The sequence below is a fragment of the Equus caballus genome, chromosome 25 (genome assembly GCF_041296265.1).
Source record: "Equus caballus isolate H_3958 breed thoroughbred chromosome 25, TB-T2T, whole genome shotgun sequence".
Classification (NCBI taxonomy): Eukaryota; Metazoa; Chordata; class Mammalia; order Perissodactyla; family Equidae; genus Equus; species Equus caballus.
This window is the reverse complement of record NC_091708.1, coordinates 8765654-8792541: the sequence shown is the minus strand read 5'-3', so window position 1 is coordinate 8792541 and position 26888 is coordinate 8765654. Positions and strand designations below refer to the sequence as shown.

Here is a 26888-nt window from a genome sequence, read left to right as displayed (position 1 = left end):
GAATAAGAACACTACCTTCTAAGACTATAGGAACCAACGCTGACCTGTCTCCCAACGCTGGCCTTTAAGGCTATAGGCAGTCAGTTCTCTCTCCTTGGTTTCCCATCAGAGTATCGATGTAAAATCAAATCAAGTCCTTGTGTTCTGGGAAGGTACCTAAAGGCAACAAGATTGAGACAAACTCTGGGAAGTAGGTGGGTGTGAGCTCAGTGTCTGGCTCAGGGATGAACAAACAGATGCTTAACCACCAAAGCTCAAATCACATACACAGTGCAAGACAAGACACGGAATGTTTCTTTTTTTCGCCCAGTTTGTTGTTCTGGCAAATACTCAGTTACTCAAAGGTTCACTCCCGCCTGTCCTTGTAGCACAAAGTGTCTTCCCTTGTTTAGTGATAGCAACCCTTCACTTGGAGAAAGGACCATGGCAAGTGTTTCAAACCTGGCGAACAAAAAATGTCTTCTACATCAAATTCTAGACTAAGGCGGCACAGTATGGACATAGGCACCATCCAGAACTCAAAGTGGCATTTAACATGTCTGGATCTAGAGGGGCAGGTGGCCAACAGCACACATATGATAGGCTCACAGCTGGGGATAAAGGAGTTCAGATGCAGCCTGGAGTGCCGGACTCCACTTAATAGTCCCTAAGGACTTGGCACACCCTAATCAACAAGCAGATTTGGCTCTCTTGGTCCAACACCGCCTTCAGGGCAGGGGCTGATTTCCCAGCACCATCCACGGCTGGAGTAACAGAGGGCTGCTCTAGCCCTCTGACAGGCCTGGAGAGAAGGATGCATGCGACAGGCAGGGAGTTGGTTACTTCACAGAGGGCTCTGGGGTTCTTTGCTGTTCTCCAAAAAAGTGAAGACAGACTTGCCACCAGTCTTGCTCCTACATCCTAAGCTACCAGTGACTGCACTACAAAAGCAGAGAAAGACTATTACCTTATGTAGGGTGGGCATCCATTCCCTTTTTGCTGGGAACATGCAGAGTGTAGGGAAAGAGCAGAGTAGAAAGTACAAAAGGGAAATCAGGGAGCCCAGGAATGCATGGGACTGCCAATATCACCCGGGAGGTGGGGGTTGGGAGGGGTGGTAAAATCGGCTGGTGGGAGACATCCTACCCTTCATGTTCTTCAACCAGGGATGGTTTCCTCATTTTCTAGATTTGATCTGTATTTCTAAATCTCCTAAACATCTACCTCTTTTCCTTTTCTCAGTGCTCAAGTTAACCCTAAAAGGGGAAAACTGCCTGTGAAGAACACCAGTGACCACTCTCACAGCAATTCATTTTCAGGAAAGGCCACCATCTACAGTCTGTGGGCCTGACAGTCAAAAGCACTGTGTTCCCCAGACCAAGAACAACCAGAAGGATGAGTCACGAGACTTACGACAAAGATGAAACTGACCCCTTTTACTGGAAATAATCAGGCCAAGAACCAAGAGACAGAACTAGATTAACTCCCATTTCATTTCCTCCCTTCTTCTCTCTAGCTCACCTAAAAACTCTACTTCATCTAGGAATTTCCCATCTAAGAATACTATCTATCCTGTGAGACACTGAAGAGGCCCAATTACTGTTTTTTTTTTTTTTTTTTAAGATTTTATTTTTTTCCTTTTTCTCCCCAAAGCCCCCCAGTACATAGTTGTGTATTCTTCGTTGTGGGTTCTTCTAGTTGTGGCATGTGGGACGCTGCCTCAACGTGGTCTGATGAGCAGTGCCATGTCCGCGCCCAGGATTCGAACTAACGAAACACTGGGCCGCCTGCAGCGGAGCGCGTGAACTTAACCACTCGGCCATGGGGCCAGCCCCCCAATTACTGCTTTTTAACCATTACTGCTTTACTCCAGTATCTCAAGGGGCCAGGATCAGCCACACCCCTAATTTGGCCCACTCACTGCAGTCCGTGTGAGAGAGACAGAGGATGCCCTATGTATACCACCAGAACTCCTGGGACTTGGGCTTTTTGCCTAGGTAGCAAAGCCCCCAGTTTTGGGACTCATCAAATTCTTCCTTCTCTCCTCCCACAAGTGCAAAATCTATACTTCCAAAGCCATCCCTTTCTTTTTTCTCCAACTGTGCAAAGTCTACGTATCCCTGATTTGGTCTTGGCACCTAGTATTAGCTTTGAACAACGTTCCTGATCCAACAAGGACTGGAGATGGCAATCAGCCTTTCAAGTTTGCCTCAAAGAGGAAAGATTGCTTACTAAACCAAGATGGAAGCTCTGCGTATGACCACTTGAAGCCAGGAGCAAGTGCTACTAGACTGAGAATCAGGAGACTTAAATTTGGGTCTTGCTTCGCCAGTGACCTTGGATTAAACACTTGACTTCTCTGTGCCTTAGTTTCCTCATCTGTAAAGTGGGGAAGATAGACAAATTTATAAAGCTAAAATGAGAGACTGACAATTAGTAAACTGTGAAGTATCACAGTGTTGTTGTTATTAGGGAGATGGCAAGTCCCTGAGACAAAGAAACCAATATCTAAGCCAAGCACGCAATCACCTAAATGGTACGACTTGAGTGAACCATGACTTCTATCCTAGCCACAGACCCCTGCCTTTCCCAGTCTCTTCTAACGGTCTGTAGCAGTACCTGGAATCCCACCATTAGGTTGTCATTGTTTTTTTTTTTTTTTTTAAAGATTTTATTTTTTTTTCCTTTTTCTCCCCAAAGCCCCCCAGTACATAGTTGTGTATTATTCGTTGTGGGTCCTTTTAGTTGTGGCATGTGGGACGCTGCCTCAGCGTGGTCCAACGAGCAGTGCCATGTCCGCGCCCAGGATTCAAACCAACGAAACACTGGGCCGCTCGCAGCAGAGCACGCGAACTTAACCACTCGGCCACGGGGCCAGCCCCATAGGGCGTCATTCTTTATTGGTCCTGCTTTCTTCCACAAGTTTTCTTTTTAAGGTAAGAAAAGGGAGGAGCAAAACATTCAGTCCCCAACATTTCATTCAGGTGACAGGAGGCTCGCTATCCTCCTTCAGGCAGCCTGAAAGCATGAGGACAGAGCAAATAGCTACAGAAGGCAAAGCTTTTCCTTTCTAATGCCGGTGAGGCCCAGAACTCATTGCCAGGTCCTCCAAGGCCAGCCCCAGTTTGGTCCAGATGAGGCCATTTTTTCAGGAACAAAAATGAAGCTGACTTCTCCTGCTATTGCTTCAGTACAGGCCAGGTTAACTTTCGGCCTATCAGCTTCTGTCCCTCAGATCAATACTCCAGTTAATCTTAGCCTAACTTCCTGGACAGCCTTGCCAGGTATCTCCTCCTAGAGTGCAGTGCCTATGCCACTGCTGGCCAGCCACACTGGGGCAAATGGCACAGCCACCGTGTTCAGAGCCCTTTCCTAGGGCCTCCTCAAGGACTGAAGGCAGAGCTGCCCGGTTTCCTACATGACTGACAAATAGGAAATTTCCAACTAGAGGTGCCATAGCAACTTCTCCCAGCCCCAAACAAAGATGTTTGCTTCCATATTATACAAACAAACAAAACCTTCCAAAACTTCTTCTGAATTGCCAGCCACTGCCCCTGGAAGATATTTAGGTTTTGAAGCAGGGGACAGAGTGCAATGGGATGCCAAGATGATCAACCAGTCACTTTGCTTAGAACCCATAATGTGCTGAAAGGCAACCCTCAGAGCCAAGAGGCCCCATTCAAGGCCACCTCCTTCCCCAGCCTGTCTTTGCTACTACTGTCCACAGGAATGAAATAACAGGGACCAAAATGTGACAAGGACAGTTTGATCACTAAATCAATTCAACCTATGTGCCAGGCACTAAGCTATATGCCAGAGATATAAGACACAGTTCTTGCTCTCTAATATATTAAGGTTTGAAGAGGGAGATAGGCATATAGACAATCACAAAATAAGGTGATACATGTTATAATAGAAGTTGTAATAAAAAGCAAGCATTCAATTCCGGGATAGGAAATGGGAAGGCATTGAGAGGCCCAGCAAAACCAGGACAAGGAAGGTCATGGAGAAGAAGTAATATTCGAGCTAGAATGGGATAAGGCGGCCTTGGGGTCCATCCAGCTCAAACCCAGCCCTCTAGCCTCCTTCACAGTATCCAGTGCTGTCACTCTGCCCCATTCTGTTGGTTTATCCACTCTAGTCAACTCTCCAGATTTCATACATATGTTCTCAAATATGGCCATAGTTTTCTGTGATCTTTTCCTAAGGAATGCTTAAGGCTGGAAAAAATAAGGCAGCGCTTTCAAGGGATATCTGCATTTGACAAGGGAACATATCAAAATAAAATGAATTAATCAAAAGGAGTAAAACTTCAATGATGGAAAGCTGAGAACTACAGCAGAGAGTAGACCCCCTTAAATCACACTGCATCCGCATCAGCCTACCAAAAAAAGTCAAGAGGAAAAAACCCTTCAGTTTTCTGAAATGGCTGATTCTTTTACTCTTCTCTCTGACTTATCAAATAAATGTTTTAAGTAATGTGAGTATTCCTTGTAAAATTGCTTCTGACCCAAATCTTGGCTTGGAGGAAGGAACTGGGGGACCTCGGGGAACAGGCCAGGACTATCTATAAATATATCAAGCAGCCTCTTACTTTGTGTGAAAACAATGCCAGAAGGCAGAAAGTCAGGAGCTCTGAGCCTCCCACATCCCACCCACAGAGGGCAGGTCATTCCTGGGCCATTTACCAATTATGCTGTATGGCTAATATGGTGGGAGGAATGGGTTTCTAGGGCCACAGCAGGTAGGGGTATTCTTAGGAGGTTAATCTTTGGGAAAGAATCAATGCTTACAGAGAATTCTGTCAGAGAAAATGATCACGGTCACGAGGTATAAAGAGTGAGATTAGCCAGAAGGAATAAAGAATGCCTTAGATCAAATGCACACCAAGGTCCCAGTACTGCAGTTCCTAGGATTTGCCCTTCCTCCTCTCCAGCATCAGCAGGAACCCCATTTATAGGCTAGAAGATGGACACCGTAAAGGAAAGTAAACCTCAAGAGCACTGTATCCAAGAGGGGAGACAGAACCTCAAGTAATGTACTGCAGCGTGAGGGAAAATGCAGCCTTCAGGGGGTTGGCATATCAAGACTTCTGAACGAAGACTGAATGACATTCAGGAGAGCTGGGGATTCTGTGCCCCACTCAGGGCTCCCCTTCAGCAGTACAAAGGTTTATTACACCAAAGAGTAAAACCAACACATATGCACCCAGAATCTAACACTCTTGACAAAGACTCCTTTGACCAAACTTGAGTGGGCTCCACTGAGTCCCTTTCTGACTAGGCCACTGACCTCGGGCTCTGTTTAGTTCAGTTTTAGCAAGAATCCTGCTAGGTTAGTTCGTGAAAATTCCTCACCTTTGATATCTGATCAAATTCCTCATCCCCCCACCCTGGCCTGCCTCTAGCAAAAATCCCATTAAATCAGTTTAGCCACACTCTCCCTTACCCCTGATGTTTCCTCTTAGTAATTTTCCATCCACTGACTCTCACTCTGCTCCTTGGTTATAAATGTCCACTTTTGCTTCTATTTGGGTTTAATCTCTCCTCCCTATTACAATACCCCAGTACAGTAGTCCTTCTAAATAAAGTCCGCCTCACCATTTTTAACAAGCATCAGAATAACTTTTTCTTAAGCACTCACCAAGCTGTTTTCTCCTTACTACCTCACGGCTCTTGTGAGTAAACTGAAGAATTCACGTAGGCAAGAATCTAGCTCCTGATAACTCCTCCCTCCCTGCAAAAAAATTCATATTCTCTATCCCCTTACTCTGTTCTAGGTTCTCCACAGAACTTATTACCATTGGATAGATCTTTGCTTATTATCTGTCTCTCTCCCCAACTTCTCTATCCTAGAATGGGAGCAGGGACTCTGTTGTGTTCACTGCTGTATCCCCAGCACCTAGAACAGTGCCTGGCACGCACGGTGCTCAAAACAAACAAACAAGCAAATCTTGCCACTGAATAAAAGGATCCAGAACACAAAATCAGAAAATGCTAGAGTGAGAAGAGTCCTTTAGAGAACAGCAAGACCTGGAATGTCATACTACATTGTGATCTAGCCTACAGAGTATTTTTGTTTGGCTATCATGATGTTTTTCTAAATTTCAAATTTGAAAGTCTTTAGGCAGGGCAGCTACTCTGGCTCCCCAAGAGCTCTATTACCCAAGTTTATAACCCTTGACCTAGAAGGACACCCTTATTGTTAATCTGTTTTATTTTGCAGATCCCTAAATGGGAGGCTCTTGCTTGAGGAGCCACAGTGGGTATGAACTCCACTACAATGGAAGCTGTATCTTATTTGTTTTTGAATTCCCAGTGACTAGCACAGGGCATTACTCTGCCAAGTGCATGACCTGGCAGACAGTGAGAACTTGTGCCATGGAAAGAATAAATGAGTGATGGCAGAGCTGAGTGAGAATCCAAGTCTCCTAATTACTAGTACCCTCCTGCTTCCATAACATGTTGCCTTCAAGTTCTAAGTGTCCTTCTAGATCCATGGCTTACAATCCCTTTACACTGTAGAACTAAGTTGGAAACCTCTCCCCAAATATACTTACTCAGAAATTTCTGGGGACTCACTCAAAACAAATAAAGAGGGCAGTGGCAGCACAAGCCTCTGCCAGATTGTCAATCAGCTGGTACCTCTCCAGCATATGAAGAGACCCTGCCATGGCTGCTGTCATCCCCAGAGTTGCCATCATGGGGCTTCCATTTGCCTTCCAGCTGGAAGAGCTTCCCTGATCCTTGTGCTGATGATGGGTCTCGAGCAGCACTGTCCAACAGAAATTCAATGTGAGCCACATATGTAATCTTAAAATTTCTAGTAGCCACATAAAAAAAAGTAAAAATAGGGGCTGGCCTGGTGGTGCAACGGTTAAGTTCACATGTTCTGCTTTGGCAGCCCAGGGTTCGCCAGTTTGGATCCCAGTGCGGACCTACGTACCACTTATTAACCAATGCTGTGGCAGGCAACTCATATATAAAGTAGAGGAAGATGGGCACAGATGTTAGCTCAGGGCCAGTCTTCCTCAGCAAAGAGAGGAGGATTGGCAGCAGATGTTAGCTCAGGGCTAATCGTCCTCAAAAAAAAAAATTAAAGATAAACAACTGAAATAAATTTTAATATATTTTATTTAACCCATTATCCAAGATATTATTTCAACGTGTAATCAATATAAAATTATTAATCATATATTTGCATTCTATATTTCATACTGAGTCCTTGAACTCTGGTATGTATCTTACATTTACAGCACATCTTAATTTAGACTAGCTATTCTTCAAGTACTCAACAACCACACATGGCCAGTGGCTATCACAACGGACAGTGCAGGTCTAGAAGGTTGGGGTGGGGGAGACTCTGGAGAGCCTTCAAAACCTAGCAGCAAATGCTCACTACAGAGAGCAGGCTGCCACCTCAGGGGCAGGAAAATGCTCTGTTCTTTCACCTGCTCACTTTGATCCTAGTTGGAAGCAGCATATTTCCATTTTGTGACAAGTTTAACTCTCCTCAAGCCTACAAAGGACCAAGTATTAAGGCCCCACCCTGCAGAGGATGGTACCTTTTCTCTCTCTCAACTTGACCCTTTCTAGATAACCTGCAGCTCTATGTAGCTTCTTTCCAATACTCTGGGCAAACCACAGGATAAACCTAGCTACTTCAACAGACGCCATGCCTTCCCAGGGAAGAATGAGAGACTCTCCAAGAGCATAAATTCAGTGCAGCTGGGTGAAAAGTACGCCTTCCTATACAACTCACACTAGAGGGACATGAAACAAGAGTAAAATTATATTTGTTTAGAATTCTACCGTTTACATGTATTCTATCCTCACAACAACCCTGTGAGGTGGGAGGGAAGGATTATTATTCTGATTTCGTAAATGAGAAAAATGAAGCTTGGAGAGGCTAAATGACTTGACCAAGGTCACTGAGGAGAGCTGGGACCTAAAAGCGAGTCTTCAGTCTACAAAGTTAGTGCTCTTCGCACCATTCATACATGACACAAATGGACAGATTATCATTATGCAAATGTGCACACAATGAAGACAGAGAAAACTCAAGATGACTTTTCTGTTTACATGGCTTATGCACACGTGAGAGGGATGAAGCAATACATTAGACAGAAGGAGGGTAGGCACATACAAACACAATAGAAAAATGGAAAGGTTTCTGCATACACACAGGCATATACAAGAACAGGAAGGTTACCTTAGCACATGCATACATGCATGAGATGAAGGGAGAGATTATATTTATGTGTGTATGCACATGGAGAAAGAGATGGCTTGTACAAATTCATGTAAGATGAATGAATGAACTGTCTATATCTATGTATACACAGGAGAGGAACAGACAAGTTATTTATAAACATATGGACACATCAAGAGGGAGAAACAGATTATCTGTATACAAGTATGCACACATCCAGAGGAACGGATGGCTTACTTATACACATACAGGAGAGCACTAAGGAGGAAGGGATGGTTAGACTATCAGCATATAGACACGTGCATGTGAAAATTCTACCCTCAGTGCTGAGTATGCTATTTTTCACTCATTATAATGACCTCCACCAGCAAGTTGGCTAAAACAGTTATGTAATTAATGTAGCTCCTCTGTATTCCACCCACAAATGCTTTGCTTTTGTCCCTGCCTGTCGTTCAGAGTCAGTCATACTCTCCATACCACTTACCTTGCTGCTGCAACCAAAATAAGAGTTAAGGAAATGAAAAAAAAAAAAAAAAAAAACCACACATTAAAACCACAAACTCTCAAGTTTTAGAATGCAAGAGCTGTCTTTAAAAGGAAATCCATTCAGAAGCACGGCTTGGTTTGACGGAGAAGCCACAGGATGAACTTTGTAAGCCACAGCACCGCTGCCTGCCCAACCAACAAACAGCCAAGGAGCTATTATTCTCAGCTGCACCCAGCTGGCTGTCTCCACGGTGCCAAGTTGATGACAGGAACAATGCCCAGCAGAGAAATCCCCTCAGTGAAGGGCTGGGCAGGAGTCTCGCTGGCTGCAAATCTAGGAATCCAATCTGGTCCACACCTCTCTACTGAGGGGGGATTCTGACGACCAGCCTGCTGAAGGCAATAGCAGCCAAACTGAAACTGCATGTAGAATTCTAACTCAATCGTTTCCAGGCGTTGAGACTGAGACGGAAAGCAGGGCAGCTACTGCTCCTGCTGCTGCTGCTCCTCCTCCTCTCCAGCTGCTTCCTGCCTGCAACCTCCTATAGGGCACCAGCCCTCCTCACAAATTCCTGGCGCACACACCCCCTTTCCCAGCACACTCACGCACACACAAACCTCGCCAGCAAGCTCACTCACACACCCTTGGTGAGTGTCTCGCTAAATATAGATGCTACTCTCTCCCTTCCCCCTATTTCTTCCCCTCGTTCTTCTCCCCTGCCTATCTACCTATCATCCCTAGGCTATAGGATATAAAGAGACAAAAGACAGAGTCCTATACTTTGAGGAGCTCCCAGTCTCAGAGGGAAGCAGAACACAAGAAACTGCCAGAGCACAACACAAAGGGAGTGTTCCCTTCTACTCAGACAAGCTCTAGGTTTTTTTTTGGTTGGTTGGTTGGTTCTTGCATTTTTTTTAATTTTATTTTTCCTTCTTCTCCCCAAAGCCCCCCAGTACATAATTGTATGTTTTAGTTGTGGGTCCTTCTAGTTGTGGCACATGGGACCCCGCCTCAGCATGGCTTGATGAATGGTGATAGGTCTACGCCCATGATTCAAACCAGTGAAACCCTGGGCTGCCAAAGCAGAGCACATGAACTTAACCACTCAGCCATGGGGCCGGCCACAAGGTTCTTGCTTTTTTGTTTGTTTGTTTTTGTATGTGTGTAATCTACTGTTTGCACTTGGCAAAGCTGGAGAACAAGTATAGTGCCCAAGTGCAGTTAACATCAAATAGCACCATGTTCTCAGAGTAGATACCTAGTCCAGTGCTTCCTGAACAGCCACAGCAAGAGAACCAACTGGAAAACAAGAACTCCCTTGGGCTATGCCAAGGCAATGATCAGAGAGAAGTAGGGGAAGACGGCTGGGCTGAGATGGACCCTCTACTGCAGAAGTCAGGACCACAGATTGTTTCAGAAGCCAGAATTAAGAACCAAATAGCCTGAACTGATACCAGATTGACCAAAAGATGTCTGAGGTTCAGAGCCCTGGTTTCATGACCCCAAATTTCCCAGTCCTTCTTTGCCAGTGGCAGCCCCATCTCCCTGGAGACTTGCTAGTCAGGCGGCTCTCACATGGTCCTAATTCCTAATCAACAATTCTAGTTAGGACTCATCAGGAAATTAAACGTCCTTATCTTCAAAGAGCACTCAAGCTGGTTGTTGCAACATAATGCCAAACATAAGCCAGGGACTCTTGAAGCCACGGAGTAAAAAATGCCAAATACATGAAATATATGGTACCCTTTTCTACTCTGCAACCACAGAACAAGAAAAACAGCATTTGAGCCCAGAGAACTTCAGAATTCTTCTCGACACAGAGCTCCAGTCAGTAACAATCCAGTGCAGCCATTGCCATTCTACCTCTTCTGAGCCTGATCCCTTTTCTTAGGCCGACAGCAGGCGGGTAAGTTTGATTCACCCAGCATGCCCAAACCAGGCTCTCCCCTTGCTACTTTTGCTGCCTTGCAACAGTCCTCATGACACTCCACAATACAAGGCCCTTGTTGAATCAAGTAGTCAGTCTATGGGGGCCACCCCAGAATCCATCATTGCAGAACAGGCAGTCCTATATGGTAGATAAAACAAGGTTTTAAATTAAGAATGATTTCCCTGGCTTATGGAAGATCGTGAGGAGAAAGCATTGATTCCAAAGCCAACATTTGCCTCCTTATTACCTTCTTCCAATGACACTGCTTCCCCCTCAACCAAGGGAGAAAATTTAGATTCCAAGAGATGCTAAACAACCCATTTCTTAACCATCCACCTCATTAGGCAGCCAACACCAACAGCAGAGCAAATACCTCCTAACCCAGCTGGGAGCTGGCCGGATGACAGAAGAGATAAAGACTGACAGCACAACTATAATCACATCTAAATACAGGGGGGAAAAAAAGCCTTGAAAACTGTCAAATTTCAGTGGAAGTCACAGCCAGTTTACTGTGGAACTTCCCCTATTTCAGCCAGGAGAAAGAGAGATATAGGGAAGACTGATTAAATCAGAATTCCCTTCCCAACCCTGCAGCCACTCAAAAGAGTGGCTCATAAAGCAGTGACTGTCATTACCAGGTTTGGGTCCAGAATTCCTAGACTGAGGAGAAGCTCAAACTCTCAAGATTGGGGAAGATCCTCAGAGCTAGGATACTGCCTAAAGAAGCTCCATTCTGCCTCATCCATCAGTGGCTCTAGGACCTGGCTGAGGGCTTCAGATGCTACACCTGAGGCTAATGTGACCTGCCTTGTCCATCTGCCTACCCAAACACATTCAACCCTATCTTCTAAGCAGCTTGGGTTTTCCAGAAAAACAAAGGCTCCCAGACAGAAGAAGATGTGTTTAGGACACAAGGCACAACAAATCTGCTATCTCTAGCTACAGTCTTCAAACTTCACAAGAGAGCTCATATGGCTCTGACCACAAATTACATTTGTGTCTTTCCACCTTCCTATGTTTCAGCAAAACCAAGAAAGAGAGTAAGTGGGAAAGTGGTAAACAGCAGTCAGTGTGAGCTCTAATAAAAAAGCAGATGCCATTGTTCAACAGGGCCTACAGTGCCAGACAACATAAGACCAAAGGACAATCAGACCTTCTCAGTGCACTAGCCTTTTGGGATAGACATGCAATTTCTGTGTTCTGAGCTAGGTGAGCAACACTGTAGCCCCCTGTCAGTGGATCTGGCTCTTAGAACCCTGGGCAGGCTAAAAGGATGGGGATGCTTTTCAGAGATAAGAAACAGCACAAGCATCTACCTCAGTTGAGAAGCTTCCTCAAAGCAGGACTGTTCAAGAGTGAGCTGAGCAGAACTGGAAAAACAGATTGGGTTAAGAAGGAAAAGGCATTTATCCAGAAGCTGTGAAATGCTCTGAACAGACATTCTCAAGGTCTGGTTCCCAATTTAAATCTTTGCAGGGATCTTCGCCTAGAGACAGATGAGTCAAGATGGAAATGCGACATGAGACACTGACACTCACGCAGAGGTGTGGGAAGGTTCAGAGCTGCAGGAGCTCTAAAGGGGAACCACATGGGTGGGTTAGTCAGAAGACCACCTGGCAGACAAAATTCATCCTCAGATAAAGCATCTGAGTGGTGTCACAGGGCTACTGGAGGAGCAGATCACCAACTGCAATTCTCCCTTCTCAAACAACCAGCCTAGATCTCCCTGGGGCCAGATACAACTGGTCCAGAAACAAAGAATGTACCTGCTCCAACCCTGGCCTACCTTTTCAGGTGTCATTGTGAGAGAGTGGCTGGGTCAGGACCAGCAGGTGCCTACCTTATAGCCCAATGTTGACAGTCACAGACGCAGGGTACAAAGGACAGGTGGAGCCAAAGTCTGACTTATGGAGGAGTAAGCTTCTCACTCCTTTCCTTCTCTACCACTAAGTAAAGCCAGAAGCAACATGAAGAGGCTGACATGTGGTCACACAGCTGGGATCTGTATCATGAGGAAATGGTTTATTCTGGTGACAGAGAAAAAGTCTTTTTTCTTCCCATACCGAATTATGCCCTCCATAAACTACTCAGAAATTTCATGCAGCAGAAAATAATGGGTAATGGGAGGCGATTCTCCTGCCCTCAGGAACATGCCACCCTAGGGTACTGATGAGCCTGGCAGAGATGTGTTGACTTTACTGATTTGCTAAGACACAGCTGCTACACAGCCTAAATCAGACGTGACAAGCTGCAAGGCAGGCCTAAGAAGTCACAAATTGCTGACAAATTTCAGTCCTACAATCAGGTCAATCACCATCCCTGATTACCAAAAACTTGAACATAAAGAGAGGATAAACTCTTCAGGACTGCCTGGCTAAACAGTTAGATTTCTAGCCTGTACCTCTAAAGGTTGTGGCCCATTTCCATTCCAGGACCAAATGATTAAAAACTCAATCAAAGCAGTCTACATGCCTACTGCCCTCTCACATAAACATGGTCAGAAGTCACAGCTCCCAGATTTAGGACTAAGGCTGGTCCTGAACTAGCATCTGCTTATAGAGTCCCAGTCTAACCCACAAAGTGCACTGGCCCTGCTTCAATCTCTATGCCTCAAGGAAGCTAAGGGGCCACGGGTCACACACTGAGGATTCTCTAAAGGGAATCCAAAATCTGACATTTCACAGGGAAGTGGATTTCTTGTACTAAAAAGAGACTATGTTTTAATTGGCTTAATATTGATCAAATATCCCCTTTAGTTCTTTGTGGCTTGTTCTGAGATATAGCTCAGGGGAAATTCAAATCTGGAGAATTCTCTTGGCATAGTCCCCTGTTTCTATAAGGTTTTTTAAATACTAGCCAGCAGATGAATCTCAAGTGTCTTGGGACTCAATGAAGAGATCCCAAAGAGGAGGGTTTTTCCTATAGGATTCTCCATATATTCAAAAATACTTGATATGAGGCACTGAGTTAGAGGAAGCCAGCTAATGTTCAAAGAGGAAATGAAGACTTAAAGGAGACCCCTCCTTGTTTGGAGATCTCTGATAGAGTAACAGGGAAGCATGGTGGGGAGAATGGGAAGTACTCAACTAGATGAGTCAGGAGAGAGAACTAGACTTAGCCTGAAAAGCAAGGAATGCTGAGGGAAAGCCTGTTGTCAGCGTTAGCATTGGTACTGGTGAGCTGTCAGCCCAGGGCTCCAATCACACACAGAAATGACCTCTCTTCAGACACAAGATCCTTGGAATACCTACATCCTAATTCTCCATCAGTAGAATCCTCTACAAAACTCTTTGTCCCCCTATCACATGGAACCAAGTCTAATCTATTTTACCTTCCTACTTATAAAATCTGTCCCCTTCCCTACAACCCTTAGTCTAGGTTTTGTTACGTCTCACTTGAATTATTACAAAATAGTCATCCTCCCTAGCCTCCCTTCCTCCAGAACCACCTCCTCCCACCCCTCCCACTCCCAATCCATTCTGGACAATTTGCTAGAGGGGCATTTCTAAAATGTAGCTACTGTCATTCATCTTCTTAAAATCTTCCTGTGACTGTTCCCAGGAAAAAGTCCAAGCTCCTTACCGTATTATCAGAGCTCTTTCTTACCTGTCCATGTTTAGGTCCAGCCTCCCAATTCCCTAAGTCTGATCAAACCAAACTCCTTACACTCATTGAACATGCCATCCCATCCTTTCTACTTCCATGTGGCACTGTCTAGAGTGCTATCAGAGAGTAAAAACCAGTATGTGAGTAGGCTAAAAATCTTACCAAGCGCCTGTCAGAAAACAAGACTTGGAACCCAAACAGTAAAAAGTACTTTGGTATCTGTTATGGGTTGAACTGTGTGCCCCCAAAACTCATACGCAGAAGTCCTAACCATCGGCACCTCTCAATGTGATCCTGTTCGGAGATCGGAGCTTTACAGAGCTAATCAAGTTAAAGCGAGGTTATTAAGGTGGGCCCTAATCCAATACGACTGGTGTCCTTATAAAAAGGGGAAATTTGGGGACAGACATATGCATAGAGAGAAGACAACATGAAAAGACACAGGGAGATGATGACCATCTACAAATCAAGGAGAGAGGACCACAACAGATCCTTCCCTAACAGCCCTCAGAAGGAATCAACTCTGCTGACACCTTGACCTTGGATTTCTAGCCTCCAGAACTGTGAGACAACGCATTTCTGTTTTTAAGCCACCTAGTCTGTGGTACTTTGTTATGGCAGCCCTAGCAAACTAATATAGTACCTTCGAGAATTACTCATACAATTCTATCAAAAAAAATTTTTTAATAAATAATAAATGAATACTTATTAAACACCTAGGTGGTGTATCAGGTATGATGAAAGATATGATCCTTACCCTTAGGGAATTCATAACCTAATGGGGGAAATGTTATGCCGTGGGGCATTGTTGTATATTCTGAGAAAGAGGAGTGTTAGACTTTATGCTTGGGTGACTGGTAGTGACTATTACTGAGAAAGGACCATAGAGGAGATAAGGTGGAGAGAAAGAAAAGACAGTGAGTAGAGCTGCATGAGGTGCCTATGAAAATTCCAGTGACAACATCCATAGGCAGCTGGATATACAAGTCCGGAGCTCATGAAAGAGGACTGAGGTAGAGATAGCAATTCGGGATTCATCAGTGTATGGGTAAAGACATGGGTGAAATTACCTAGAGAAGAGAATGAGGTGAAAAACAGAGCTCTGGAAATCACCAAGGTTTAAGGGGTGAGCAGAGGAAGAGAAATGCTGAAGAGGAAACAAAAATGGAGCTGTCAGAAATAGGGAAAGACATTGACAAAGACAAAAAGGAAAAGTGTTTTAGGGAGAAACCAGTCAACAGTTTTTACCTCACCTGTCACAAGAAATGTTCCAGGATGTTGGTTTTCATCTAGAATGCCCTTTTTAATTTGTCATCTTTGGTTATTTATGTCTGAATGTCCTCAGGTGTGGACCAAATAAACACATTTCCCTAGCATGCTTGAAGACGACAATTGCAAAGGGAAGTAGAAGCCTAAGGAGTTGGGGAAGATTATTTGCTACAACTTACCTCTTCCCTCTGGCTTCAAGAAGTCTAATTTTATACACCATGACTGTACTTCAGGATGCACCTGTTTTGGAATGGTGGTAAATCTCAGCTGCCTGGTTTACAGAAAAAACATAACTTGCCACTTACAAGGAGCTGTGGATCTCCTTAATGACATATGTTTGTAAACACAGAAAGAGAGTTATCCCTTGATCCCCATCTCTCTAAACTCACATTATTTTATTTCTTGGATGTTTCCTAATACTTAATAACAACTGATAACTCAGTATCCTTTGGGAATTCCTCTGACAAGACTTCTCTGACCACCCTAACTCAAAGGGCTGGCTCCCTACTTTAAAGTCCTCTGGCAACTATTTTCCGTTGTGTTAACCATTTCTTTTTGCAATCCATTACTTATGATACCACTTCATACTTTTAAGCAATTGTTCCACAAAACTTTGCTAAGTGTGTACTAGCTATCCGAAGCTATGCTAGGAACTGCAATCAGTTCCTGACCTCAAGTGCAATCTAGCAAAGGAGTTAAGTCCTATATATAAGCAAGGAAAACGCAAGTAGAAAACAGAAGCAACAAGAAAATAAGCGGCCAGGAATAGGATCCCTGAATTCCTGAACTCTTGTTTTCTACCTACATGTACCAGGCCCCCAAGGCATATTAAGCAGAGAAGATACTCCAGGTAAATAGGTAAATATCCACTCTTAATTCCTAAGACTTCAGTCTCAAACTCCTGCATGGCCTCCTACCTTGATAAGCCAGGCTGGGCCATAAAGACATCTTTAACAGAAGACCAAATCAAAAGATGGGTCAATTACTTTGTAACTTGATCCCTTGCTCCTGGGTCCACATCTTTGACCAGACATTTGAATTTCTCCCAGGTGCAAAAGGAGGTTCTAAAAAGAATATCAAAGGCCCAAAGCAGTTTTCTCAACCTGACTTTTCACGTCCCAGTTTATTCCAACTGAGAGGGCGCCTGCCTTCAGCATCACAGCCCGAGTAGAGCACCTATTTGCGCCTGGAGTGAGAGGGCAGCCTTCAGAGGCTAGAGTGAGTAATTAATATGTATCATAAGAGACACAGATAAAATGTATGAGAATTTGAGGGAATAAAATATTTCCAGCTTTCAAGGTGCTGGTTTGTATGGGCATCAGGGAAGGCTCTGTGAAAGAGGTGCTATCTGAGCTTGATCCTGAAGGAGGAATAATATTTGGATATGTGGAAACTTAAGAGAAGAAAAGGCACTCAAGGCAGAGGATACAGCATGAGCAAAGATAAGAAAAGGAGAAAAAGGGAGGTATGTTGTGGGAAAGGAAAGGAAATTAACATTTACTGAATGCTAACAATATATCAGGCCCTGCTCTACATGGACTCTCTTATTTAACCCATATCCATCCACTGAGGCAAATGATACCCAATTTAGATATGAGAAAACTCAGTTTCTAACAGGCTGGGTGACTTGCCTGAGACTAAGGGTACACAGCTAGTAAGCGGTGGAAGCATATTTCAAACTCAGGCTCTGGCTCATTCCAAGATTCAACTTCTTTCAACTATATAACGTGGCCTTTCAGTTAACAAAGGTTAGAAAAGTAGGTTGGGCCAAGTCACGGGTGGTCATGGATGCCAGGCTAAAAAATTAAGACTATAATTTAACTACCAATGGAAAGAAAAATTAACATTTTTTGAGGAGAAACTTACTTTCATTCACTCATTTCATTCATTCACTCACACACTCAACATATTTGTTAAAAGCTAAAAGCTTGCTGGACGCCAGGCACCAGGGATATAAAGTTAAATAGACACAGTCCCCACTCTGTATTTCCATGTTACTTTCATTTAGCTTTTATTTAAACTTTTTATTGAATTGTACATACAGAAAAGTGTATAAATCAGAAGTACATCAATGTAAACAGATTCCAGATCAAGAACAAAACATCATCAGAATTCCAGAAGCCCACTAGCAACCCCCTTCTCCAAAGGTAATCACTATCCTGAAGTCTGACACCGCAGATCACTTTTGCGTTTCCGAACTTAATATAAAAGGAATCATACAGTATATATTCTTTGAAGAAATATATAATCCAGGGGCTGGCCCGGTGGCACAGCGGTTAAGTGCGCACGTTCCACTGCTCGGCGGGCTGGGGTTTGCCAGTTCGGATCCAAGGTGTGGACATGGCACTGCATGGCAAGAGCCATGCTGTGGTAGGCGTCCCACATATAAAGTAGAGGAAGGTGGGCATGGGTGTTAGTTCAGGGCCAGTCTTCCTCAGCAAAAAGAAGAGGATTGGCAGAAGTTAGCTCAGGGCTAATCTTCCTCAAAAAAAAAAAAAGAAAAGAAAAATATATACTCTCGAGTGAAATTGCTCACACAATTCCAGGACAACCAACTGTATACAAAATGCTATAAAAAAATAGAAAAATGAGTATCTAACTCTAGCTGGGGACTTTGGGGAAGGCGTCAAAGGATGTGAGATCTAAGTTGAGCCCTGAGCATAAGTGGTAGCCATGACTAGTGCTCTGTTTCAGGAAGATAAATCTGGCAGTGGTATACACAATGGATTCCAAGAAAAATAAATAAAAGCAAGGAAACCGTTGGAAGGCTAGTAGTCTAGTCTAAGCAGTAAAGAGGACCCGAACACAAAGGGAAACAGAGAAGAAGAGACTGATAAAAGAAATCACAGAGAGAAAAAGAACAAGATCCGGAAATGATCTAATGTGAGAGGAAAGAGAAGAAAGAATGACACCATGATTTAAGAGCAGGTGACTAGCAGAATGATGGTGATTTTAACACAGAAAACAAAGAAAGAGGAACAGGCTCCGGACAGGAGTTTCAAATACTGGGAAACCGTGGTGAAGATAACTAGTAGATAACTAGACATGAAGAATAGAACCTAAGGAAAAAAGGGAGGTTAGAAGTACTATAGATCTGAGAATCATCCGCCTAGAAAGGTGAGTTGGAAGTCTACTGGCTGCTGGCACAGATGCCAGGATCAAGCAGAGTGCCAGCCACACAAGAGCTGCTCAATTAATGATTCTGGATTAGAGGCTGAGGAGATGCAGATTTGAGATTAAAAGAGATACCTGAGGAGAAGACTGTAGAAGAGAGAGACAGACAGGGCAGGAGATAGGCAACGTGAAAAAAAGAAGGAAGAGAATTGGGGGAATCTGGAATAACGGAAACCAAGAAAATAGGAAGTTACAAGCAGGGAGTTCAAAAAACGCTATGAAATGCTGCAGAAAAAAATGAGAATAAAGACTGAGGAAAGTGTCTGAGGAGAAAAAAAGTAGTTAAATATTTAACTGTTAATTATTTTATCTCCCCTCTGGCCTGTAAACTCCTAAATGATAGGAAAATGTCTTACTGGGGCCGGCCGTGTTGTCTAGTGGTTAAGTTCAGCATGCTCCACTTTGGCAGCCCAGGTTTGGTTCCCAGGCATGGACTCACACCACTCATCAGTGGCCATGCTGTGGTGGCAACCCACATACAAAACAGAGGAAGACTGGCACAGATGTTAGCTCAGGGCGAATCTTCCTCAGCAAAAAAGAGGAAAAACCAGAAGTTTTACAAATAGCCACAACAGCACCCACTTATTAGTTTGCTTAATTTAAAATGGAATAATTATAGTAATTGTTTCCTTTTGGGTAACTTTGGCAAAAGGATTTTCTCTCAGAGGAAGAGTTCCTTCCCAGCTCATATTAAATGTTCCCACTGGTTGGATGGTCAAATAAGCAGCAAGAGTCAGAGAAAGTTGTAGAAACCAAGAGCTGCTTTGCTTATTATTTGGAAGCAAGTAATTCTGTATAGAAGTATCAGACTTATTCCATAAGAATTTACTCAGTACCTCTCTTTATTGATACTATGCCCAGAAAATACTGCCATCTGGAGCTGGGGCATTCTGCCAGTATCTGCTACTCTCCTCTGACTCTAGGCAGGTCAATGATATAATGGCATTCCTCAGAGATGTTTCCATATGCTCCTCAGAAACCACAGCCAAACTCCACCCCTTCTAACAAGCTGCCCAAAAATCCCAGTCCTAGATGTGACCTCTTACAATTCACAGGGTTCAGTCACAGCCTAGAATCAGATCTAAGGTTTACGGAAGATCAACCACGGGGAAACATCCAGATCCAGACCATAAACATGTCCAGAATGTTTCACAGGGCAAAAACCTGAGAAATGTTAAGCATTTCTCCTGACAAGTACACAAAGCAGCTCTTGGTAAATGTTTCCACAGTGCCCAGGGCAGCCTGTGGCCGCCTCCTCCACCCTCCTCAGGGTGAGGCCCTCCAATAACTTCTTCCTCCCAGGCCCCAGGGAAGCATGAGCATACTAGACAGCCTCATCTGAGGGATCTGCACAGCGAGTTATCCCAGGAATCCCGTGCCACCAGGGAGTCTGGATCCCTATAAAAGCCGGAAATCTTGCAGCACTGGCTTCCTTGCCACTGTGGCCATCGGAAAGTTTCCCTGGGCTCCCACGCAGCAGCAAAGGCTCCAGCTGTGGTCAGCAACACCTTTAGCAGGTCACTCAGGCCTAGGCTAGAAAGGTCATGAGAGAGCCCTGGAAACTAGCCATTCTAAGAAGTAACAGGAGTGACTCTCAAGCAACTATTAGTAGAGCTTTGCCCTCAAAAATGCATTTTTCTATGATCTCGCCAAAACACTGAGAGGACAGTTATTATCTCTAATGTTACAGCTGAGACAGAAAAATAGGAAATAGGAAGTGACTTGCTCAAGTTCTTCCAGATTTTCAGATTGAGCTACTGTAAGGACCCAGTTCTTCCTATTTCTAGTTTAGCTCTAAATTTTATTAGTAATAGAAATAATAGTACAAGGATAGAAACGACACTGGATATCGTGAATCAGCTCTGCATATACCAGCCTGGAGACCACATTTCCCACCAACCAGATGTCAGAAAACAAAGGTTCACAGGTGAGAAACACTGAAGCTTCTATGCCATCTTCTTTCTTCTTCTGCCTTGGAAGGTGCACTGGTTTGCTAGGGCTGCCATAACATAATACCACAGACTGGGTGGTTTAAGCAACAGAAATTTATTTTCTTACAATTCTTGAGGCTAGAAATCCAAGATCAAGGTGTCAGCAAGGTTGGTTTCTTCTGAGACCTCTCTCCTTGGCTTGTCAGATGGCCATCTTCTCTCTGTCTTCACATGATCTTCGGTGTGTCTGTGTCTTAATCTCTTCTTACAAGGACACCAGTCAGATTGAATTAGGGCCCATCCATAAGACCTCATTTTACCATAATTAGCTCCTTAAAGGCTCAGTCTCCAAATATAATCACATTCTGAGATCCTGGGTGTTAAGACTTCAACATATAAATTGAGGGAGGGGCCACTATTCAGCCCATAACAGGAAGAAAAGGTGAAATCAAGGTTTTGGTAGCATTAGGAATTTTTTTTTTTAAAGATTGGCACAGCTAACAACTGTTGCCAATCTTTTTTTTCTTTTTCTTGCTTTTTCTCCCCAAACTCCCCTAGTACATAGTTGTATATTTTAGTTGTGGGTCCTTCCAGTTGTGGCATGCGGGATGCCACCTCAACATGGCTTGATGAGCAGTGCCATGTCCATGCCCAGGATCCAAACTGGCAAAACCCTGGGCCACCAAAGCGGGGCGCACAAACTTAACCACTCGGCCATGGGGCCGGCCCCAGCATTAGGAATTTAAAAGAGAGAGGAAGAAAGGAGACAATCCAGATCCAGAAGCCAGGCATCCTGGTGTCTTCCTTTCCTTTGTAGGGAGCATTTGGAATAGAGTAGAAGATACATCCTGGCTGATGGCTTTAGAGAAAGAGAACTAGGCTAGTCTCAGCTTTCATCCCTGCTCTGGCCTGCTGCCTAACAGACATGGAGAACACAAGCAGGAGGACCATACGAGTCCTTTCTGGGTACTTCTGCTCTGTTCAGTGCAGATGGGAGTGGGAACCTTAGAAGGTCTTTGTTCACTTGTAAAGGAACATTTAAATTTTAATTTAAGGATACCACTATTATCACCGCTCTGCTTCCTCTTTGGAATTTCTTTCTACCTAAGACTTTAGTTTTTACTGGAACAGCTGAGCTCCAAGAAATAACTAGATTTGTACATTGAAGGAGCAGAGAAGGAGAGACTGAGACTATCAGCCTTAGCAAGAACTGGCAGCTCAAGAGCGTGTTTTTATTACTGCCCAACTGGGCAGCTATTTACACACCCTATTAAAAAAACAAACAGCTTCAGAGCCAGCCCCATGGCTGAGTGGTTAAGTTCACATGCTCCAGCTTCAGTGGCCCAGGGTTTCGCTGGTTGGGATCCTGGGCGCAGACATGGCACTGCTCATCAGGCCGCACTGAGGCAGCATCCCACAGAGCACAACCAGCAGGACCTACAACTGGCACATACAACTATGTACTGGGGGCTTTGGGGAGAAGGAAAAAAAAAGGATTGGCAACAGATGTTAGCTCAGGTGCCAATCTTAACACACACAAAAAAGAAAAACAGCTTCTTATTGCTTCAGAGGCTCAGGTGATGTTGCCAGTTTCCCCAGAGACAGGCAAGAGATAGAGGAGAAAGAAGGGTTGCAGGTTAGGACACAATTAAGGCAGAATGTAGCACATTCAAAAGAGGTCCAGAGAAATTAAAAACGAGCAGGGCTGGGAGAAAATATTTGCAAATCCTATATTTGATAAGGGACTTCAATCCAGAATATATAAAGAACTCTTAGAACTCAACAACAAAAAGACAAATAACCCAATTTAAAAATGATCAGAGGATCTGAACAGACATTTCTCCAAAGAAAATACATAAGTGTTCAATAAGCAAATGAAAAGATACTCAACATTATGAGTCACTAGGGAAATGCAAATCAAAACCACAATGAGATACAACTTCACATCCACTAGGAGGGCTCTAAACAAAAAGACATAGATTAACAAGTGTTGGCAAGGATATGGAGAAAGTGGATTCCTCATACAACGTTGAAGGGAATGTAAAATGGTACAACCTATTTGGAAAACAGTCTGGCAGTTTCTCAAAAGGTTAAACATAGAGTTACTATATGACCCAGCAATTCCACTCCTATGTGTATACCCAAGAGAATTGAAAACATATGTTCACACAAAACTTGTACAGTAATGTTTACAGAAGCATTATTCCTAATAGCGAAAAGGTGGAAAAAATCCAAATGTCCATCAACAGATGAATATAAAAAAAATGCAATATATCCATAAAACGGGATATGATTCCGCCATAAAAAGGAATGAAGTACTGATACATGCTGCAACAGAGATGAATCTTAAAAACATTATCTGATAGGAAGGAAGCTGGATACAACAGGCCACATAACATGTAATTTCGTTTATATGAAATCTCCAAAATAGGCAAATCCATAGAGACAGACAGTAACTTAGGGTTACAGCAAAGCAGGGAATGGAAAGTGACTGATTGATGAGTATGGGGTTTCCTTTTGGGGTGATGGAAATGTTCTGGAATTAAATGATGGTGACAGCTGCACAACCTAGTGAATATACTAAAAAACACTAAATTGTACACTTTAGAACAGTGAATTTTACATTATATGAATTATATCTCATAAAAAGATATTTGTTACTCAAAAAAAAAAGGGAACTGGATTACTTTTCCTTTTTCAGTCCACTGAGGCAAAATGGCGTAGAAGTAGGACTGGATGAGAAGGCTGGAAGAGTACACAAAGCACAGATCTTTGTCTCTATTTCAGCTCAGAACAGTGAGAGGAAACAGAAGTGAACTTTGTGTGAGGAGAGGCAGAGCCACAGGCATGGGTGGCTGTAAAGATGAAATTTGGGAATTAAAAAAATTTCTCAACCCAAAATGACCATAAGCAAGCATGGGTGTGACCTATCCTTTTTTAGGGATTTTTAGGCAGGAGAACCCTCCTCATTCCTCTCTGCAAAACAACTGGCTAGAATGAAAAAGAACTAGCTTCCCTACTCTACAGGCTTTTCATTCATCCTGTCTACAGATATTTACACAGTGCCTAGTATGTGCACAAGACAGCTACCTTATCGTTCCCTCCCTTTGAAGATAAGTGAAACTCTTGCTCCTAATTCTTCTCCATTATAGAAGAGAAGGCTTTGCTTTCTCTTCTCTCTCAAGAGCCCAATCACATTTAGTGGGTTCAGGGTTAGTTAGAGGAGCATGACAACAAAATATAGGATTAAAACAGGTTTTGAGAGATGATGTCTTTTCATTAGAACATGCTGAATTTGAGATGCTGATGGGACAAGTTAGTGTACAAACAGCAGTTAAAAATATGGATCCAGAGTTCAAGAGAGAGATCTGGGCTAGACACACATAGGATAGCAATCCACATACAAGTGATAGTTGGCATGATGAATGAGATTTCATAGAAAGAATGTATAGAGTTATATGGAAAGAGGATTGACGAAAGAACTTATTTAAGAAGTAAGCAAAGAGAGAAATCAGAAGAGAGATCAGAGAAGATCTAAGATGGTTTCTTAGATATCAAAACAGAAAGGAGTGCCCAGGAGTGTCAAAGACTGCAGAGAGGTCTAATAAGACAAAGACTTAAAAGCAACCATGAGATTAGGTAGCTATGAGCCCAGTGATGACTTTCTCAAATGCAGTTTTAATGAAATCACTTGAGACAGACTTTCCTCAAGTGTATTCTTTGGAAAATGAGTCCTATAGGATGCTTCTCCAAAATAGAGTTTTATGGTCAAAAAAGTTTATGATAATGCTGTGCATATTATATTCCCCTCTTGAAGAATCACAAGCCTAAGTATATTCAAGCTTCTGAGAAGTCCTACAATAAAGCAATCTGTTGGTGTTTCACTCTATTGGAACTTGACATTTCCTAAATTTCTTTGACCATGGAACTCTTTATCACATGATAAAGCACATGTTAACAGTTCTAGAAACTGGAGTCCTATGGAACACACTTTGGAAAACAGAGTTCTAAGATTATGGTAGTAGAAATAGTGTTAAGAACACAGGCTCTGGAGTTAAAAAAAAATCTAGATTTGAATCCAGTTCTAATTTTTACCAGCTAGGTGACCCTGGACAAGTTTCTTTCTTTCTCAATTTCAGTTTCCTAATCTATAAAATGGGCCTAATAACATAAGCCTAATTCATAGAACTATTGTGAGGAATCCATTTGGGTAATGCACGTAAAGCACTTACAGTGATAGAGTATTCAATAAATGTAGCGATGACAATGATGATGACTATGGCAACAGTTGAGATTAAAAGGAAAACTCATGTAAGTACTAAAGTTTTCAATGAATGAATGGGAAGTTATGGAAAAGTTGGGATCTAATTGCAACAAGGAAGGTAGGTGTGAGCATAGGTTATGTGAGGATCTAGAAATGGCCTGGAAGTGGCAGAGGGAGCCAGAAAAAATCAACCCTCACTTCTGACTCAGTGATACATGGGGCATAAAAAAAGCATAGTCTCCCCCAAAAAGGGCTTTAGCAAACAGCCAGGTTTCAGTCAGAAGGGAATGCATTGGTTCTGGTATCAGATATCAGGTAGGGACCCCCCCAGTTTGCCAAAAGGCAGAAGGGGCCTGTGGGGAGCAGCAGCTAGGGCCCTCACCCGAGAGGTCTCTCCAGTTTGTGAAGCAGTAGTAGGGCCTATTCTTGGGTAGGTCTTGCCTGAAGTTTGAAGAGGGATTCTAAAAGCTGTGGTTAAGACAAGCCTGGAAGTATTTAGGCGTATTACAGCATATGCATTCCAACATTGTGGTAGTAGAAAATATTAGAAACAACTTACAGATTCATCAATAGAGGACAGAGTATAAAAATTATAATACATCCACAGGAAGAAATACCATGCAGCTACTAAAAACACTGCAATAGCTCCATTTGTACTAATAAGGAAAAATCTCTAAGATAAAATAGTAAATGAAAAAAGATAAAGGACAATACGTCTAATATACACATGCATGCATATGCACTCACACGCACCTGTAAATGCATAGGTCATCTCTGGACCAATTTACAAGACACAGGTAACAATGAGATGAAGGAGATGGGGACTGGAGGCCCGAAAGTCTGAAGTAGAAGGGAAACTGCATTATCCATGCCGTTTTTGTATAATTTTATATTTTTACATTTATGACCTACTCAAAACATTTAGTTTTTTTTTTTTAAGTGTTACAGTAGCAATGGTTAGAGAAAGGGCTGAAAGACTGTGAGAAAAAGGAGGGATAACTGGTGGTCTCCACGAGGGCAAAGAGTTGAAGTAGTGGAAGTTAAGACAGTCAGCCATAAGCAGAGCAAAATCCTAGAGTTTAAAAGTATCGAAAGAGTGCTTTCCTGGTGCAACTAAGTCTGACAGATGGGATCCTCAAGGGCCTTCCCCTTAAGCCTCATCATTTTTTCCCCAAGGGAAATCCCTTTCTCAGGGTTTCAAAAATAGCATAAGGAGGAAGTTTCTTTGCTTGGGAGAGAGTCACAAGAAAGAACAGAACTTTGCAGGAGAGAGCTGATTTGTTCTGTCTTAACAATCTTCCCTGAGAAAATGCTGACCCATCTCTCAGGCTGACCAGCTGCAATCTTGGATCTCCTGGGACTGCTGCATTAAACATGGGCCTTCTAATCTACTTGTTCAGTTCTAGCTCTGCTTACTAAGTCTCTCCTTCTTCAGCTTTCTTTAGCAACCTAAGAGTTTCTGTCAAGGCTTCCTCACGGCCTACCTCCATGTCTTCTCCTTCACTGTCCCTTCCACCTGGAACACCCACCCACCTGCTGCCACCGCAGTCTCCATTTCTAGAGCTAAAAGTCTCACTTCCTCCCCCAGATTTTTCTGCAGCTAAGCCAAATAAGGTAGAGAATCATAGCCATTCCACCCACACTACCAACATTACTGTCTCAACAGCACTAGCAATGTCATCAAACACTTATTACATATGCCAGGTACTCAGCCAGCCCAGATACAGAGAGGGCCTATATGACCTCTTCCCTCAAGTTGCTGACAATTTTATAGGAAAGGGCATAAGGCTAGCAAGGTTCCCATGGCAGTTCCTCAAAGTCTGTTGAACGCAGTACCAACTAAAGAAGTATAAATGACCCATAAACTTATGGAAAATATTCAAATCACAAATAATCAAAGAAATGCTAATTAAAACAAGAGGATACCATTCTTCTGCCAAATTAACAAAAATTTTATAAAATGATAATAATGTTGAAGAGGCACATTCAAATACTAAAAGTACAATTGGAAAAATTTTCTGAAAACACATGTAGAAG

The 26888-nt window shown here is 43.2% G+C and overlaps 1 protein-coding gene across 43 annotated transcripts in view; it reads right to left on the bottom strand.

Moving 5' to 3' along the window:
- The window catches only part of UNC13B (unc-13 homolog B), a 217569-nt gene that overhangs the window by 54256 nt on the left and 136425 nt on the right, over positions 1 to 26888 (bottom strand). For 15 of the 43 annotated variants that reach the window (XR_011432368.1, XR_011432366.1, XR_011432365.1 and 12 more), the window contains exon 1: positions 16 to 156. The exons of 27 other annotated variants lie outside the window; for them this stretch is intronic. The gene's annotated coding sequence lies outside the window, so the exon portion shown is untranslated. Of the gene's footprint in view, positions 1 to 15; positions 157 to 26888 lie in introns of those variants that run through there. One more of the 43 variants, XM_070250583.1, reaches the window with a different exon arrangement.